Source organism: Lepisma saccharinum, chromosome 7 (assembly GCF_977018435.1).
Source record: "Lepisma saccharinum chromosome 7, izLepSacc3.1, whole genome shotgun sequence".
Lineage (NCBI taxonomy): Eukaryota > Metazoa > Arthropoda > Insecta > Zygentoma > Lepismatidae > Lepisma > Lepisma saccharinum.
The window spans coordinates 31690052-31708942 of record NC_139235.1 but is presented as its reverse complement, the minus strand read 5'-3'; the positions used below and the strand labels follow the sequence as shown (position 1 = coordinate 31708942).

At 37.1% G+C, this 18891-nt stretch overlaps 1 long non-coding RNA gene across 1 annotated transcript; it reads left to right on the top strand.

Moving 5' to 3' along the window:
• The first annotated feature begins 989 nt into the window (after positions 1-989).
• Positions 990-18073, top strand: LOC145990177 (uncharacterized). The gene is made up of 3 exons (XR_014441944.1): positions 990-1068; positions 10044-10103; positions 17949-18073. It is a non-coding gene; the product is annotated as an uncharacterized LOC145990177 (long non-coding RNA).
• Positions 18074-18891: the final 818 nt, after the last annotated feature.

The window sequence follows — 18891 nt, the reverse complement described above, 5'->3', positions numbered from 1 at the left end:
TAGAACTTCCAACTCTGCATCATTCGGAACACACTGATGAGTTGTTTTTTGTTTTTTTTTTCCAAAACGTCGTTGTTTAATGTTGTCTTTAGTGATTTCTTGCACTTTAGCCGGCGTTCCTTTACACATCTCCAGTAGATAACATTTTCAGTCTTACGGCCAACACGATACTGATGTCCGTCCAGTAAGAGACAAGGTTTACCCTTGGCACTGGTAATAACTTCCATTGCGCATTCACCTGCAAGGAAAGAAAGAAGAACATTTGAATGTGCGCTTCACCCACGATCTTTTTCTCTCTGGGCGAAGATCACGCTGTGAACTCCTCCCACGTGCGCTTCTCCCACGACACCCAAAAATGACAGTAAGATCATTGTGCTGTCGTACGAACGGAATAATATATGAAAAAATATGTATAAAATATTGTTGATCAAAAAAGTGATAACTGTTTATGGAAAGGAAGCAAGGCGAAAGCAGCTTCCATCTGAATAGCAGACTGGAATCTGATCTTGTCTGTACACAACGCCAAAGTATTTTAAATGAAATTTGATTTTTATGATTTGTAAAGTATAATAATAACAATAATAGCAATAACAATAATAAAAGTTTCTGTGACTGAAGGACAAGGTATGATATCTTACTCTGCCCTCCAAGCCTGAGATAAAATTGCGGACGCCCTTGGATGCAATATGACCACAAGGTGGCTTCGTTAGCCTGTAGGGATTAGGAAGAATCTGAGGTGATAGTTTCTCAATCTGTAGGACTGATGTCGTACAAACTCGCAACAAACAATTAATTTATATCTGGCCGATGTCTGAAGTTATCCAACCCTAAGGTCCTTGGTGAAGCGAATTCTCCCTTTAGTCCCTGAACTGCATGTGACTGTATGTGTTTGTGGATCGGAATGTACTATAAGTGCTGTTCTGTTTTTCTCTACAGAACTCAACCTCCACAGTTCATGTTCTTCGATAATTAAGCCGAAAGAGGATCGCTGAAAAAAGCACGTTTTGTTCGGGAGACTGTCCCACCGTAGGGATTACTCATTTGCCTTTCTTCCTGCTGCGTTACGAGGTGAGTGCAAATTGCTTCCATGCTAACTTATCTATAACATTAAGAGAACAGGTTGTGGGATCATATGGGATCTGAAATGGTTCATTCAGATGGTTAAAACATTTCAAAAGAATCATATTCCTATCGTCAATTTTGAAATTGTTAATTCAACATCACATTTCACGGTTTGCTATTGCATTATGCACAGGGAAAAGTTTAATTTAAAAAGCACATAAAGTCTGGAGGTCAGAAAAATTTATACGTAAATCATCGGGATAAATGCAGGGAGGTGCATCAAAAGACGCTTCAATTGACGAGTTAAGGTACAGCTCAACATAAAAATAAATTCTCTCTGGCATCGGCGTTACCTCTAAAAAAGAATGTACAAAAATGCATCGAACTCTAAACTTGTTTCTTGACAAATGCCAAAAGAACAGACTTTAAAGCATAAATCGATGCGTTTGTGTTGCATCAATAGATTTGATGTTATGACCTCCCCACGTAATTTACCTCTACAGATGAAGCAACTTACGAGCGAACGTCTTACCACACAATGAAAAGTTATATTTGGCCCCCATTTTCCTTGAGCCACATAACTTCGTACTTAGTAGTGAGACCAAGAGACCTTATCAATAAAGCATAAATTGTAACCAAAGCTATCTTTTCATTCTTTAGGTTTATTACAATCAACGTATTAACATTAAATAGAATAACTAATAACAGCAATTCTAACAACAGTCACGTATATATACATATCCAGTAAATAACCTTGAACAATTGGCACCTAGATTTAGTGTTCCCCCTGTATATGTTAAACTAGATCGATATTAATTCTTGCATTAATACCCGTACTGTTATCGGCCATACAAATCAATGAAAGTTTAGCTTTCAAGAAAATAAAAATAATAAACCCCGAAATTAATTATGTTAATTTTAGCCCTAATGGCCGATAAGCTGACTAAAGTGGTTTACGTTATTAAATTAATTCATGGTTTATTTGAAATACTTAACTGCAGTGGAGCATTCCCCCAGTGTATGTGTGTAGCTTCGCCACCCGAGACGCCCGAGACCAAGTGGGCGAGCGATTCTCCTGGCTCGGACACGAGTCCTTGATATTACGTAGCGTGACGTCAGATCATGTGATGTAGCGTTGACAAGTCTATCGTACACCTATGAAATGGGATGGTAATAGTGTTTTCTGTTTATGTGCCTTAATTCATCCCACTGTTTTCACTAAAATATATTTTTCAATACATAAAAACACAAGAAACTGTTTCCTACGCATAATAATTTACAGGTCGTCATGCGAACAATGTATATGAATATATTCAGTGTTTCATTTGCACAATCTACGAAATATTATTCTGTGACGCAGCTTTTTGAAGGATAATTTTCACATGGGATGCTACGTACAAGTAATGTTGGCAAGAAACTTTCTTTAATGCAATAATGTAAAGGATCAATGCGAAGAAATTGCACCCCATACTACTGAAGACATATGCACTCGAAAACTGCTAATGTTCATGATGATTGAGAACATACCTCAAATCATTAAGCAATAAGTGCGGAAAATATTTTCTGTATTGTTGTATTGATTAAAAAGAAAGCTTGCGATGTGATTATTCTCGTATATTTAGCCCATTTCTTTCTCCAAAGAAGAACAAGTCAGGTTCTTAGTTGCTATTACAGAGCCACGGTGGTTCAGTCGGTAGAGCATCTCGCTTTCTGTTTAGATTTAGGGTTTGTGATTTGAGGTAGAAATTTTGCAGCGTGCCCTTGTAATGGAGGTTCTAGGATTTAATTTGTGGGTAATTGTGGATAAAGGCTGCCGAAACCGTGTTGATCACATTACCTCCAAGAATGTCGGGATTGAAAAAGTGTGCGGCCTTACTTCCACATGATTTCCCGCATTTCGCAAAGTTCCTTATTTTCAACTTCTTAAAGTATCATATGCCAGTCAGTCATGTTAGAGCTCTTGGCACATTCCAGTTGATTATTCTACCGGTTCATCATTGTAGTGGCAGTGTTGAACTTCTTGTTTAACTATAGAGTCAATACATCGATATTCAGATGTAACAATGTTCCTGACAGTAGTGATAAAGCATAAAATATCAGTTGATATGGAACAAGAGTGTTCGTAATAAGTATGTTCGTGTTCGTCGAATAATATTCCGTCTGTTGTCAACTGTATTTGACAAACACGCTGGTAAAATTGATAAAGTAAAGGTCTAAAGTTATATGCTTGTATAGTAGTGTACAAGAGGTACCTGGTAAGAGGTATTTTCAGTGCGAGTAAGGTGTAGGTGGGTCCAATAGTACATTCCAGAATCGGTACGTCGATGTCCTAAGTTATTGGACGATATAGCAAGAGTGTAACTTGGTTACCTTGCTTTCCATCATCTGAATATGTTGTGATAGCGTGTGGAAGGATATTATCGTTGGATGTATCTTTCGTTTTTGACAAGTAGTAATTAGGATATGCATTACGTGGGGTGCATTAGCAAGATTAAGACGTTGGATATAATCCAGTCTGTTGCTGGGAATTGTAGGATTCGATATCGAATTTTATTGATATCTTGTTCTTTTAAAAATAGAGTTCGGATATGGGTTTTCGTAATAAGGAAATAGCTCCACCATTGAAGTGAAGGGTGGGTGGTAATATGAGTGTTTCCTAAAGATGAAGGTAGATTTTCCCAGTCTATAATTTCAGAAGATGCCTCACTATAATGAAGCTGGTATAGTAGAGGTACTGAAGTTTCATACAAGATAGCGGGTTCAATATATATTCCAGATGTAACAAATTTTTTCATGGTTAAGCTTTCAACATTTACAATAGAAGACTGAAAGATAGGAATCAACACGACTAGTCACGCTGTCATAGAGAGATGTGCCGTATTGAGTTTATGTGGTAGAGGTCTAGGTCTTGTTTTGATTCCAGGGTTTATCTGTACATTAGAGGAAGTGTCGTTTTGAAATAACACTTGAGTAGACGGAACAGTCTGTCTTGATCTTATTAGAGTTATATGTCTGCAACTCTGTCTCACATATTTCTTAAATATCCAGTACATAAAAGTAATTACCAAGAGCATCATTAACGTAATAGTTGAGTAACTTATAATATCCTGAATTAATTCTAGTGATGTTTCCAATGCATCTACGGTTTGTACTTGCTTAAGCGCCATTAATTGAGCTGCTATCATACGACATTTATAAACTATCCATACTACAGTGAGTGTAAGGATAACATTCCACACGAGACCAAAATATATTTTAATTAAATTTCATTACTCGAAGGCATATTGAAAATGGAAAATCTGGAAGTAAATTAAATTAATCTGAACTGAACTAATTGTGAACACTTATATAATACACAACAAAACATGTATGAACGTTCATTTCGTAAGACTTCTTAACTCGGAAACTAAAAAGGTGCACTGTTTACCTTAGCAACATTGATTACAATTAACGTAGAACTGGAGTGCTGGAGGTCAATTGATTTTTACCAGACTTTTACATGGGACGCTAACATGAGTCTAATCAATACATGGATTTACGTCAGCTGTTGGAGCATGATACTATTTGTGATTGGAACGAATGCTTGTGGGTGTGAGAAGGATGAAGCTGAGGTTGTGATTTTACTTCATAGTGAGCTTTATTGGCGTAATTTGATGGTTGTTACTTAGCATCGCTTTACTGCCACTTTAGGCTAATCGCGACGATGAAGATGAGCGATGTAATGGTGAAATTGATTAAGAGACCTTCACAAAAAACAGCCATGAAGTGGCTGGAATTCGAAATCAGGACGCCTGGCGTCGAAGTGTCCTGGGCTAACCACTCTCCCATGGATAACGGCTCATTGTCAAAATGACTAGCACAGCATCACCAAATGCAATGCGCTCGTAGGTTGGAAATCTGTTTAATGCATATTGCTTGTTCGTTCACTACTGCATCAACTCACCTAGGTACATCGTAACGACAGTACCACGGTAATACATGAATTTAATTTCGAATGAAAATTCCATTCATTAAACTCTGCGACAGGGGCATTCTAAGCTACAAAGCTCAGGCTCAGAGACCAAAATACAGAACAAGAATTGATCGAAAAATGTGCATAAAATTGTTTATTTCAACAAGAAGGGGTGTTGGCTGTAGGAGTTTGCAGTTTGAGATTTTAGGAGTTTGACCCTTAGTTCTTGAGAGAAGGTAACATTATTTCTTATGAGTTGACAACTTTGCCAATTTCTTTGACGAATTCACGAGGCGAAATACGCACGGGAGGGTGTTCGTGCGTTGAGCTAAGCCATGCTTCTCTAAAAAATTCGGATCAGTGTTGTGAACCTATTGTTCCCAGCATGGAATTTTCTCAGAAACGGAGAAAATTGGAGGCAAACTGTTACAGGACAGGGAAATTCCTGTCTGGGCAAAGAACATGACTGTGCCAATGAACACTTAAAGAAGAATAAAAAGAGAAATTACTTTACTGTGCGATCTATGCAGAAACATCAAGCGGATATCTGACTCGTTCCTTAAATAGACATTTTCTATATTTTCCTTTTTCATAATTGCAAAGCTAATGCAATAATAGCAAATATTCAGCTTACTTGCTTAAGCGTTTAAAAGAAACTGTTATTGAGAAAGCTTCTTTGTCTTCATTCCCTCCGTACGGACGCAACTTACGTGTTGCAAAGAAACTAGCAAAACACAGACATACGGTTGGTAGTTAGCAAAGAGAAAAGTAAATGCATGTTTACTGGGCGAAATCAAGGTTCAGGTAAGAACGACAACCACGTTGAAGTATTTAGGATGAAGATGGATTCGCATAAAGGTTCTCATTACAACTTAGATAGAATCCGAGGGAAAGAGAAGTGAATATGTAGATGGGACTTTTCATTAGTAGGCCTATGTCTGCATATAACAATATAGGGAAGGAATTGCAAGAAGTAATGTGTTAAAAGTGAGGGAGAGAAAGCTATCTTGAAAAGAAAATTACAGAAAATGACTGAAGAACAATGTTCGATGACGCTTATCTAACATACATTTAAACATTTAACGACAATTTTTAGGTTACAGCATTAAATATGTGTATTACGTTGTGTTGCGAGAGAGGAATGACAATTCACCTTTGACGTCAAAAACTAGTTCACGCGGGATATATTTTTTGGGGGAGAGAGGGGTGGAATTTTAAAGGAGAATTTATTACATAGCTGCATAGTATAGGGTGGCAGATATACAATGAAATAATATCTTAAAATTTTTGGATAAAATCAACGAAATGTTGTCGTTTTATAACAAATTGAGTCAAAAATGTGCATTTTAATACACATATATTCACGGCGGAAAATATTGTTCAGAAGAGACAACCTTGAAGTTGTTCAGTCGCTTCTCTGGAAACTGTGGAAGCATCATTAGTTGAGGACTCGGTGAAGAAAAAGTCTTCTGGTTTGCAGATATACCCAGGGTAGGATATAACAGAATGATGAGAGTAGGCAATAGAAAAAAAGACGCCTTGGAAACTGAGTTCACACCAGAAAAGTTGTGCAACACTGCGCATCACTGCTTCGTGCAAAGTAGAAATATTTATTGATTGAGTTGGTGTTTAAGTCCGCTTTATGCACAGTAAGGTTAATCGTAACTGTATCTAGAGTTTAAAGTGGAATCCGAACCACTATGTTCCTCCACCGGGAATCGAACCCGGGACCCCTTTATTACAAGGCGACGACTATACTATTAAGTCATCGGAGACGCCCAAAAAGAGGAAATATCATTTAGTAAACACAAAATCCTGTTCCGCAATAACAGTAGAAATTTCATATTTGAAAGTTTAAAACACACATGTTATTTCTTACTGTTACGGGGATCGTAACATCATGTTAAATAATGCATTTCTGTTAAGTTGGCTGACTTGGGCAATTTGTTTCGAAAAATAGAACGGAGCTGTTGATAATATGATGTTCTTGAAGTGACGTATTTCTTACCTTTTCAACAGTTTCAAAACATATTTTCTTGCTACATATTTATCCGGGCCTTAGTAATTAGCAGTGTAAACTTTGTTTTAAAAGTTGTTCAAAGACAAAAATGTAAATCAGGTTTGTATTTACCACCGAGTTCTTTACTGCTATGATTTGAAATTATAGGTTTTCTTGAAATTTGGGGAGGGCCTGTAACCCCATCATCTCCCCTCAGCGTACGGCAGTGCAACCAGAGACACGTGCAGTCGAGTGGGGGAAATCCCCTTAATCAGGAAAGCAGCATACTTGTCTCATGTTACGAATTTTCAATATCTAGTTAGGAATTTGCTATTCGATATTCAATATCTAGGTTTACTTGTCTTGAAGTAGGGTATTGTTGATTCTGAAAAGATTGATCGGAATTTTCCACCGTCTATTTCCTCCTGTGGTGCAACTACCTAGTGGATTGCGCGTACAATAGAAAGAGGGGGCATGCGCCAACTGAGTGACGTTGCTTTCCACATTTCACAGCGACGATTTCATTGCAGCAGACATGTCAATTTCACCTCACGGTGTTGGCAGAAACAATACTGAAGACTGGTGTACGAGCATTAACAAATTAGCAAGGTAAGTTTGGTAGCAATTGCTTAAATGTATGTGTGCGTGTGTGTGTGTGTTAGAGGAAAAGAGAAGCCCCACACCTATATATTTTGGTGCCCTAGGAAGGAGCGTGTTTGGCGCCCCTTCTGCTTTCAACCGCACTACCAAACGCCGACATTTTATGTGCGTCTTTCGACATTTCCTTCTTGTATCATGGTTTGAGATATTTACATCGTACAAATAATGAAATGAGAAACAAATATATATATTCATTAAATATAATATAGGTTATATTTAAAGATTCGTAGATTTTTTATTTTAAAAAGTTTATCATAAGGTGAGTCGAAGATAGTCCGCGTTCGCTTAGTTGCTAGTTTACGAAAATTATATTAGCATTTAACACAGCTAACAATTCGCACTACATTAATGTACCCAGTCCCCCTCAGGTGCACTATGAAATCAACTGCCTCGGGCTGCCAGCAGCCATTTTATGAAGTTATTATGTTTGTGGGGGGGGGGGTGGAGCAGATTAGTCGTCGCTGTTATTTTCAGGTAAGTAAAAAAGTGTTTGTACATGCTTGAAATTAATGAATGTTCATGTATTGAAAGCTCATTTAATTGTCTTTTTGATCATGTAATTACAATGTAAAATGTATTTTTTGTGGCAAAACTGATTTGGTTTAATTAAGTTGGCTTTTCTGACACTATTGGCTAATTGAAGATGAGTGATCATATGATCAAATCGATGAAGAGACACTCACAGAGAACACCAATACCCAGGCTGAGATTCAAACCTGGGACTCCTGGCGTCGTAGGGGTTGTGCTAACCACTTCTCAACGGGTTTCGGTTATTTGTTGTTACTGTATATAATATATGTCAACAATCAAAAGTTTGAGGCCAACAACTTTCTCTAATAAATTGTAGAAACGTGAATAAACATTAATAAATATGTGTTATTGAACTCAAGTAAAATTTTCTAAGCAACTATAACCCGTGGGCCACCTTTAGGACAACTGTTCCCAAGGTTTTTATTTTTTTAAAGAAGAAAAAATATTATTTTTGACAGAATATCCATTTAGTACACGTTGTTAATTTGTTACAGGAGATAATTTCTATTAATTTAAGAAACTTGTCTCTCATTTTGTAAATTGTCCAAGAAGCTTAACAATGGCAACCTTTGGGTCATCTACCTTATTAAACTAATAACATATCTAGAATGTGAAAACGGCTCCCACTTCCCTGGTTTCTATCCGGCTCTCTGGATTAATTCCCTTCTTGAACGCTTTCAGTCTCTCTCTTCCACACCTCTCCCTGCTTGCCTAACGAGCAGATTATAATAACGCCAAAATTAAGAAAGCGGGGTTTCACATAACATTTACCTAGGTATATTTTTCGTCCCTAGGTTCTTTACAAGTACAGAAAGTGAATATATATCTGGTTTAGAATAGGCGGTACTGTAGTTCTTGGAGTTAACTCTTAAATCAGAGCATTTCTTGTAGGATTACATGGGTTTATTACACGTTGTTTATCGTATACATATTTACATAGCGTTCCATGTGTGCATTGACCAAATCATCATAACTCTAACTCAATAAGATGCGTACCTATGGCTTTTCATTTACCGAAAAGTTAGTAAAACTATCTCTGCGGGCCTACCCTCGACTTAACGATATTCCGTTTCTTTCCTTGCTTTTCCTTACGCCTCTACATCTTTTCTTTTTGGATATCAATTTTCTTTACGGAAATATCTACATAATAAAAGCTTTTCTAAAAGGTACTTTGGGACAGCAACAGGGGTTGGCTTCCACCAAATACTACATTATTGTTATAAGTCTAGTCACCAAAAGTGGACTAAACTCGAGGAAAGGCTCGTCTTCGTTGAGAAGTTGGGAAAAAAAACTGTTTTTGTGTTAAACTGAACTAGTCTTTTTTATAGTTGGGGTGGACGTCCGTGGACGGTTACCCCGTAGCACTGGAATTTTCCACAGTAACGGTCTTTTGAAAGACAGATCCTCCAACTGGGAAGCTAAAAAACAGGGAAATCTAATATCCCGTAAAACACAAGCACATGTTCTTACAAGACATAACATATAAACGTACACACATGGAACATATTAATTAACCCTACACCTTGTAGCTAGCCAGCAATCAATTAATACAATGTACCAAAACCAGTAATGGTGAATCCGACCATTACAACAATTATTGAATTACAATTTTTGGTTGTTTAATGTCGCTTTCCTTGCTTTAGAAGTATCTACCAGGTGTATGTTCAAACAAGGACAATTCAAATTCTTCTCAGGTATATCAAGTGACAAACAAAACCTTTCTCACTTCCTTTGCCACTTGATATACCTGAGATGAATTTGAATAGTCCATGTTTGAACCTACAGCCTAAATTGCACTTCGATACCTGTCCAGGATTTATACCTTAATTTTTATTCCAGAAGATCCGGAAACACTCTTAAGTAGGAGGACGTTCGTTTGTCTTGGAAAAACTCTTCCCGGTAAGATTTTTTCTCTCTTTTGTTGTTGCCTTCAAACAATAGAATTAATATAAGTACCTGACTGCAACCAGGAACAACAATCGAAAATAGTCAAGTTGATATTAAGCGTACATTCTTATATTTTTGTAGACATTTGAAATCAATAAACTAAAGTATTTTAGTTACACATCGATAATAATGTACACGCTATGGCGAACTACGATGGACGCTCGCAGAAAAAGTTTCCACGTGAGAGGAGTCAGAATCAATTATATGTTCTGAATCCTGGTACGTTATATGCCGTTATGCCATGTGACATCATATTTACAGATCAATAACTCTTGGTTTCGATTATAGTTGGGATCACGTAATAAACAGAATTTGGAACAAACATTCTCATGTTTTAATTCCCACTTTGCTGCCTAAAGTTTACTTGAAGTTTTGTTATCTATTTTAGACTTGAATGCAAATCGAAAAAAAAAAATATATATATTACAGATGAAAAATAGGTTTATTGATTGAGTCACTTCGTTGGTGAGCAGCGTTATGAAGAAAGATTGATACTTGAAGAGACCGAAGCTTGAGGAATAGAGTAGACAGAATAAAATTTGACATCTTCGCACCGTCTACTTGAGACTGATTTTAAATATGTTGTTAATCTCATTTTTTACCCTCATTTCTCGGCAACTCCCAGACTCGTAAGGAATTCATACCAAAAGGCAATGTGAGAGAAGACAATTTTTCTATATATTTTTAAAAATAAACTGATAATAATATTAAATTCATAGTAAGCTAATAATGTCATGGGGCGCCGCAACGTTTACTCTTTTCCATTTTTTATCTTTGGTTCGTCCGGCACCTGGAGTGACAACCACCTCTCCTCTTAAGATTAGGGCGATTTTAAGAAATCCCGAAAGACTAACAAATATTTACAATTACATGCCTAAAGAGGATGAAGAAAGAAATTTCTCAACTTTCCAGTTAGGGGTCAAGTAACCCCTTACATTCACTGATGGCAAACACACTTACTTACATGTAAGGACTGTTGCCTACCAGCAAGTATGCTTAGCCCTTTTTTGAAGTTGAGATAGAGTAAATCGTTTTCACTCATTAAATCCGAGGGAAATTAATTTGTCTCCTTTATTTCCCCACTCAGAATCTTTGAAGGGACGTGTCTTCCCCGTGTATCCATTAATCCATGATGCCTGTCGTGATAGCGGAAGGAATAAATATTAAATAAAGATAATTTTCTTATGGACAATATAATTACACGTATATTTATGCCAATCAAATATTTAGATTCACATTATTTAGAAACATATTACAATTTAACTGTAACTTCGCGTTAATGGCACGGTTTCTAACAAAAATAACAGCCATATTTATTGAGATGTTCCTATCTTTGAGCTCCTGAAAGATGAACTTTTCCGATCTAGGGTCATGATTATGATACACTGCATATTGTCAGTTTGGTCAAATGCATCAATTTATTTAAAAAGTAAAGGGAAACTTAAGTTTCCCAAGAATTTCTCTGTTACAGTTATGAACACCATGTCACGAATTCCAGCAGTGATGAATATTGCACTTTAGTAGAGAGCAGGGTAGATAACAATCATAATTTTAAAAAAACAAAACATTTTTGATGTTTTTTATATAAATGGGATTTTTATTAAAATCGATTTTTTATTGTTTAAAAACACACTTAAGATTGTTTGTATGATTTTTGGCATCATGCATATAGATGCATGTTGTTTTTTATAGGATTGCTTTTTCTGCTAAACGGCGCTGTAAAATATTGGAACAGTTTGATTAAAGGAAATAAAAATTACATGTAAATATACATTTTTCTGTCTCTGATACGGTACATACGAATCTACTATGGAAATGTTTGTTGAATGTGTGAGTGAAACTATAATAATTACAGTAACTTTTCTTCCAGTGAAAATAAAACAAGATGTACTATATGTATAATTGTAATTTAAAATATTTTTAAAGTCTTTGTAGCTGAATTTTGGCAATTTCTTTCATGATAGTTTGGAAAATACCAGCTGCCATGATTATTTATAGTATTGTTGACTTATAGGTAAAATATTAGAAGGTGTACTTGAAACGAAACATTACGGAGACAGGATGTTCTCGTCGGTTTGGAATGCAGACCTTACAAATTCCATTACTTGCCTCGTCCGTGGAAAGGTACCAGCCTGACAGACGGATATGAATCGACAGGTATTGGAATTTGTATAGCGAAGCAACCGAACCGATCTGAGAAGATCGGAAGGGAATTTCGGAATCAGTTTTGGATTTGGTTTTAGTGAGTCCACTTCGAGGAAGACAGCGCAGGTATGTACCTGGAGGACGGAGGCGTCACTCCGAAATTTAGAATGGTCTGTGCCTTGTTACAAAACCTCTCGCTAGTACCTTTTCTTACTTACATCCCGATAATAAAATAATTAAGAGAAGGGAAGGGGGAAACAGTATAATGATAATGACACTATTTACGGTTAAACATGATTAGAATTTTGTATATTATTCTACACAAAATGTTTGCTATTCTTGCCTATAAAAATAGATTTCAACACAAGCTATTCTGGTGCCCAACGACACATACACAAATAACAAATTTAAGAGCTAGAACAGAATTTACAACCTGATCCGCTCAGATCATTGGAAAACACTTAATGACTTAGCGGATAAAGTTTCCAGAAGGGAACTCCTAGAATATCAAGAAAACAGGCAACCGCAACCAGCACCTCGGGGACCGACTGAACAACAGCAACAACAAAACAGAAGATCTCCGAGACTAGTGGAACGAAACCAGACGTCTTAGAACATCAGTCATACAATGAGTAACGACTGGAGACAGTGTCTCCTGCAGGTGAGTGAAGAAGTAGGTTATACGCCATAAGTCAAAGCAGACAAGATATTACTGAGACGGGAAGAACAAGATCAGCAAGGTAACCTGGCAAGAGGCATAATGAATACCTAAACAGAAGATAATTGTAACTTTGTTGTCTCATGAATGTAGTTTTTGACAGGCACGTATCCAGGAATTACATTTGCGGGGTGGGGGTTGAACACTATCTTTTTAAGGGGTATAGATAGAACCTCACAATTGAATGTTTTAGACCAGTGTTGGCAATTGGGTTCCAAACCGAGGTGGGGGGGGGGGAGATGCAAGGAAAGTTTACAGGCAACATCTTACGATTTGACATACACCGGATATGCACTATGTACACATTTTAGCGAAAAATCAGTCGAAGTCAAGGGTGACTCGGTGGCTCAGTTGGTAGAGTAATGGCACGGTTTGCCATAGCCCTGATTCGGGTTTTGGTAGAGTCTGCAATTTCCGCTAAAATGTATACATATGCAACATCTTCGTGCTTTCTCTTATCGACATTTTCGGCTGTCTCTTTATGAGTCATTCCATATGAAATCAACACAGCCCACAACCTGACCATCTCCGATTTTCATGAAATTTGGGGAGTTCAAAGTATGCATGGAACTTAGCAACTATGAATATTTTTAGTTTCGTTTGTCTTGTAATTATTAAATTATTCAAGGTCAAAATTCGCTGAGCTCCCTCAGCTATACTGAATGTGCTGTAACTCCGCCCCTATTTCGTCTAGGAAGCTCAAATAAAGCTTATTGTACAGGGAATTGAACAAGCTTTCCAGTGATATATAAGACGCCTACCTTTGGATAAGAATATAATTTTGTTACGTGACTTTGATTTTGACCATGAATAATATCTCAAAACATGTCATCACCGAAAATCGTGAAAAAAATATTTGATCCCTCATGCCCTACTCTAAAACATATCAAAAAATCATTCTGGAACTGCAATGGGATCAGAAGATACAAAATAATATGTGTAACTATGTGACTGATAAAAGCCTCATTACATGAACTATGACTAGTCAAAAATCCCTTAACACCCCCTACAAAATGTAAAGAAGTGATATAGGTTAGGCACAGGGATATCCCTAGCTGTGTGTGCCAAGTGCAGGTCCGGCATATTGTTGACCGCCACATTGAATTCAACGCAAAAATTTCAGAGGCAAGAATGTGATGTGATATATCAACTCAGGCTAGAATTTTACGAGAAATAAAGCGGCGAAGGTTTTTCCAACATATTTATTTAACCAGCAAAAGGTATTACTGCATGCTTGTAACTATTTTCTCCATTTCGATGTGTTAAAAACAAAGTATTAAGTATGCTCCTAACGTGTTAGGAACTCGTCGAGATCACGCTGACATATTGGGAGAGAAAGAAGTATACGCACCATTGCAGATGGTTTTAATTAGGACATTCACCAAATAGTTGAATAGTGAAGAATATTGGGAAAAATATCTTAAACAATTATGTGACACTTTCTTTGTAATAAATAATTCTTCAGTGAGGAGGCTACTTTTTATGTTCACGGTGAAGTTAATAGAAAGAATATGCAATACCTGTGATTTGATAATCTACTGTAGGCAGATCCCAGACGAAAGGTTGTTGCTGGTAATCTAATGATTTGGTATAGTGTATGGAAAACGAGATTGGTTTGTCCATTTTCAACAACGGAAACTTAAATGTTTAGGGCTTCTTGGATTTGTTAAAAGAACAGGTTTTTCATCTTCGCTTACGGGATAGGGCACTTTTCCAGAGTTTTGAAACAGGACAGAGTGTGACCACATTATGTGGACATTGTGGCGATTTCTTCACGGTAAATTTCTAGGTAGATTGATGGGCAGACAGGGATCTATTAAAAGGCCTGCAGATTCCCCAGATCTAACATCTTAGGAGGACTTTTACCTTCAAAAACATTAGAAGAGAATGGTGCATGCACTAAAAGTCCGTGATATTGACCATCTGAGAGAAGGCACAGTTGCTGCTTGCGATGATGTTGCACCTGCTACGTTGCCAAATGTTCTATGTGAGTGTGAGAGAAATCAAAGGAGTGTGCTGACAGGAACATTGACAACATTAAAATGTGCATATATTGTAAGTGAAAGATATGCGTATAACATTTTGCTAAAGATGCGTTCGAAAAGCCTTCGCCGCTTCATTTCTCGTAAAATTCTAGCCTGATTTGATACTATCACATCAACCCCTTTCCTTTGAAATTCTTGCGTTGAATTCAATATGGCGGTCAACAACATGCCGGACCTGCACTTGACACAAACAGCTAAGGATATCCCTGTGCCTAACATATTCCACATCTTTACATTTTGTAGGGTGTGTTAAGGGATTTTTGACTCGTCATAGTTCATGTAATAAGGCATTTATCAGTCACATAGTTACACATATTATGTTGTATCTTCTGATCCCATTGCAGTTCCAGAATGATATTTTGATATTTTTTAGAGTAGGGCATGAGAGACCAAATATATTTTCTTAACGATTTTCGGTGATGACATGTTTTGATATATTTAAGGTCAAAATCAAGGTCAAGTAACAAAATTATATTTTTATCCAAAGGTAGGCTTGTTAAAAATCACTGGAAAGCTTGTTCAATTCCCTGTACAATAAACTTTATTTGAGCTTCCTAGGCGAAATACAGGCGGAGTTACAGCACATTCACTATAGCTAAGAGAGCTCAAATAGGGCAATTTATGCGAACTTTGGCCTTGAATAATTTAACAATTACAAGACAAAAGAAACTAAAATTTTCATAGTTGCTAAGTTCCATGCATACTTTGAACTCCCCAAATTTAATGAAAATCGGAGATGGTCAGGTTTGAAATTGCATATACCTGTGTTGATTATTACTCAAAACTTTGATTTTCAGTTCATCTGTGCAACTTATTTCTTTTTATAATAAACCGCTCCAATACCTGGTACTGCTGAAATATTCACTTTAGAAAGAGACCTTTGATCTCTTCGGTCCTCGACCCGAACTAACACTACACTGAGGCTCCGGAAGTTCCGCTGTCGTCAATGTCTTCAGCTTAGGACACGAACTGGGATTAGTAGTAGACTTAGTTACTTTACGGTATATAGTCCTTTTCATTTTCGAGTCACTAGCTATTATAAAGCTATCTACGGATATTGACCAGTGACGGCGATTAGGGGGGCGAGGGGCAGTTGCCTGCACTTTCTTGCCACTTTTGTCCCCGCACTATGCTAAACTTTACCTACCAAGGGAAAGTGAACTGTCCTTGCCCCCCCCCCGTTTTGGCATCTTAGCCCCCCGGTAAGTTTTGGAACTCAATCGTTGCCACTGACATTGGCTGATCACTAATCAACTGTATGAACTGTCACACTTACCTCTGAAGTCTCATTAACAGATTCTGTTGTACAGATCAACCAGGAAATTGAAGCCGCGTATTTCTATCCTTATTATAGTCTAGAACGTTCCGAGATAAAACGATTCGTTAATATTGCCAGTAGTGCGACTTCTTCCGTTATTCAAGAACGTTCCCTCTCGCGCATTCCAGAAATTAAAGAATTACAATGAATCGCCCTACGTGTGACGCTACTTTTGCAGCTTCCAAATGCTGACAAGTTCTTACATAGTGCTGCGACAACACCGAAAGCGCATGAAAAGTTTTCGTGCAATATTATCAAGAACAGGGCTATAGAGACATTCTCAGTCTTGCCTGGTTAAATATTTAACTCCTTAAATTAATCTTCACATTACTGAAGAAGCCAAAAATCTAATTTTAATTAGCGTAAACTGAAAAATTTCCTCAAAGGGGTGAGGGGGCTCGAGCTCGCTGATACCTACCTTGGATACATGCTACTAACAATAACAGGGTTACAGAACATTCTCAGTCTTATCTCGATAACTATTTGTCTGAAATTATCGTCACATTATTCAAGAAGCCGAAAACCTAATTTTTTCTAGCGTTAACTGAAAATTTCCTACAGGGTGCTTCAGCCCCCTCATTCCCACCTTGGATATATGCCATTAACAATAACAGGGTTACATAACATTTTCCGTCTTTCCTCGATAATCATTTCTGTCCTTAAATTATCGTCATATTATATTATTTCTCACCACAAGAACAAAATACCTCATTGTATCTAGTATAAACCGAAAATATTCAGGGGGTGGTTAAGTTCGAGCACCCAAAGCCCCCCTTTGATACGTGCCTGGTTTGTGACATTATTGTACCTTACTTGTAATTTAGGAGCAACTCCAAACAACCCCAAAGGCCCTCAAAGAACCTTAGGCCGATTCTGGTCACCATGTGGTCACATTGCATTCAAAGGCGTCCGCATTTTTTTTCTCGGGCATGGGGACAGAGTAAAATTTCATTTCATACCCTTCATTCATAGAAACTTTTATTATTGTCATTGCTATTATTGTTATAATTATACTTTACAAATCATAAAATTCAAATTTCATTTAAAATACTTTGGCGTTGTGTACAAGTTCAGATTCCAGTCTGCTATTCAGATAGAAACTGCATTCGCCTTGCTTCCTTTCCATAAACATTTACCGCTTTTTTGATGAACAATAGTAATAAGTGAAATTTGAACTTTATGATTTGTAAAGTATAATAATAATAATAATAATAATGTCAATGACAATAATAAAAGTTTCTGTGACTGAAGGGCAAGGTACACTTACTCTGCCCTCCACGCCCGAGAAAAAAAACTTGCGGAAGTCATTGGATGAAATGTGACGACAAGGTTGCTCTGGGAGCCTTCGTTAGCCTGTAGGAATAAGGAAGAACCTGAGGTGATAGTTTCTCAATCTGTAGGACTGATGTCGTACAAACTCGCAACAAACAATTAATTTATATCTGGCCGGTGTCTGAAGTTATCCAACCCTAAGATGAAGCAAATTCTCCCTTTAGTCCCTGAACTGCATGTGACTGTATGTGTTTGTGAATCGGAATGTACTATAAGTGCTGCTTTGTTTTTCTCTACAGAACTCAACCTCCACAGTTCACGTTCTTCAAGAATTAAGCCGAAAGAGGAACACTGAAAAAGCACGTGCTGTTCGGGAGACTGTCCCACCGTAGGAATTACTCATCTGCCTTTTCTAGTACTCTGTTATGAGGTGAGTGCAATTTCCTTCTAAGATAACTTATCTATAAGATTAAGAGAACAGGTTGTGGGATCATACGGGATCTGAAATGGTTAGTTCAGATGGTTAAAACATTTTAAAAGAATGATATTCCTATCGTCAGTTTTAAAATTGTTAATTCACGTTTCCCGGTGTGCTATTGAATTATGCACAGAGTAAAGTTTAAACATCTTAAAGTCTGTAGCTCAGATAAATTTATAAGTAAATCATTGAGAAGATGAAGGGAGGTGCATCAAAACACGCTTCAATTGACGAGTTAAAGTACAGCTGAATGTGAAAGAAATACTCTCTAGCATCATATGATGCTCTTCGGTGTTACCTTTAAATATAGAATGTCCAAAAATTAATCGAACTCTAAACTTGTTTTTTGACAAATGCCAAAAGAACAGACTTTAAAGCATAAATCGGTGCGTTTCTGTTGCATCAATAGATTTGGTGTTTTCCGTGTATGTATCTGAATTCATCCCACTGTTTTCACTAAACTATATTTTTGAATACACAAAAACACAAGAAACGGTTTCCTACGCATAATAATTTACAGGTCGTCATGCGAGCAATGTATATGAACATATTCAGTGTTTCATTTGCACAGTCTACGAAATATTATTCTGTGACGTGCGTTTTTGGAGGATAATTCTCACATGGCATGTTTTCTGTGTATGTATCTGAATTCATCCCACTGTTGTCACTAAAATATATTTTTCAATACACAAAAACACAAGAATCTGTTTCCTACGCATAATAATTTACAGGTCGTCATGAGAGCAATATATATGAACATATTC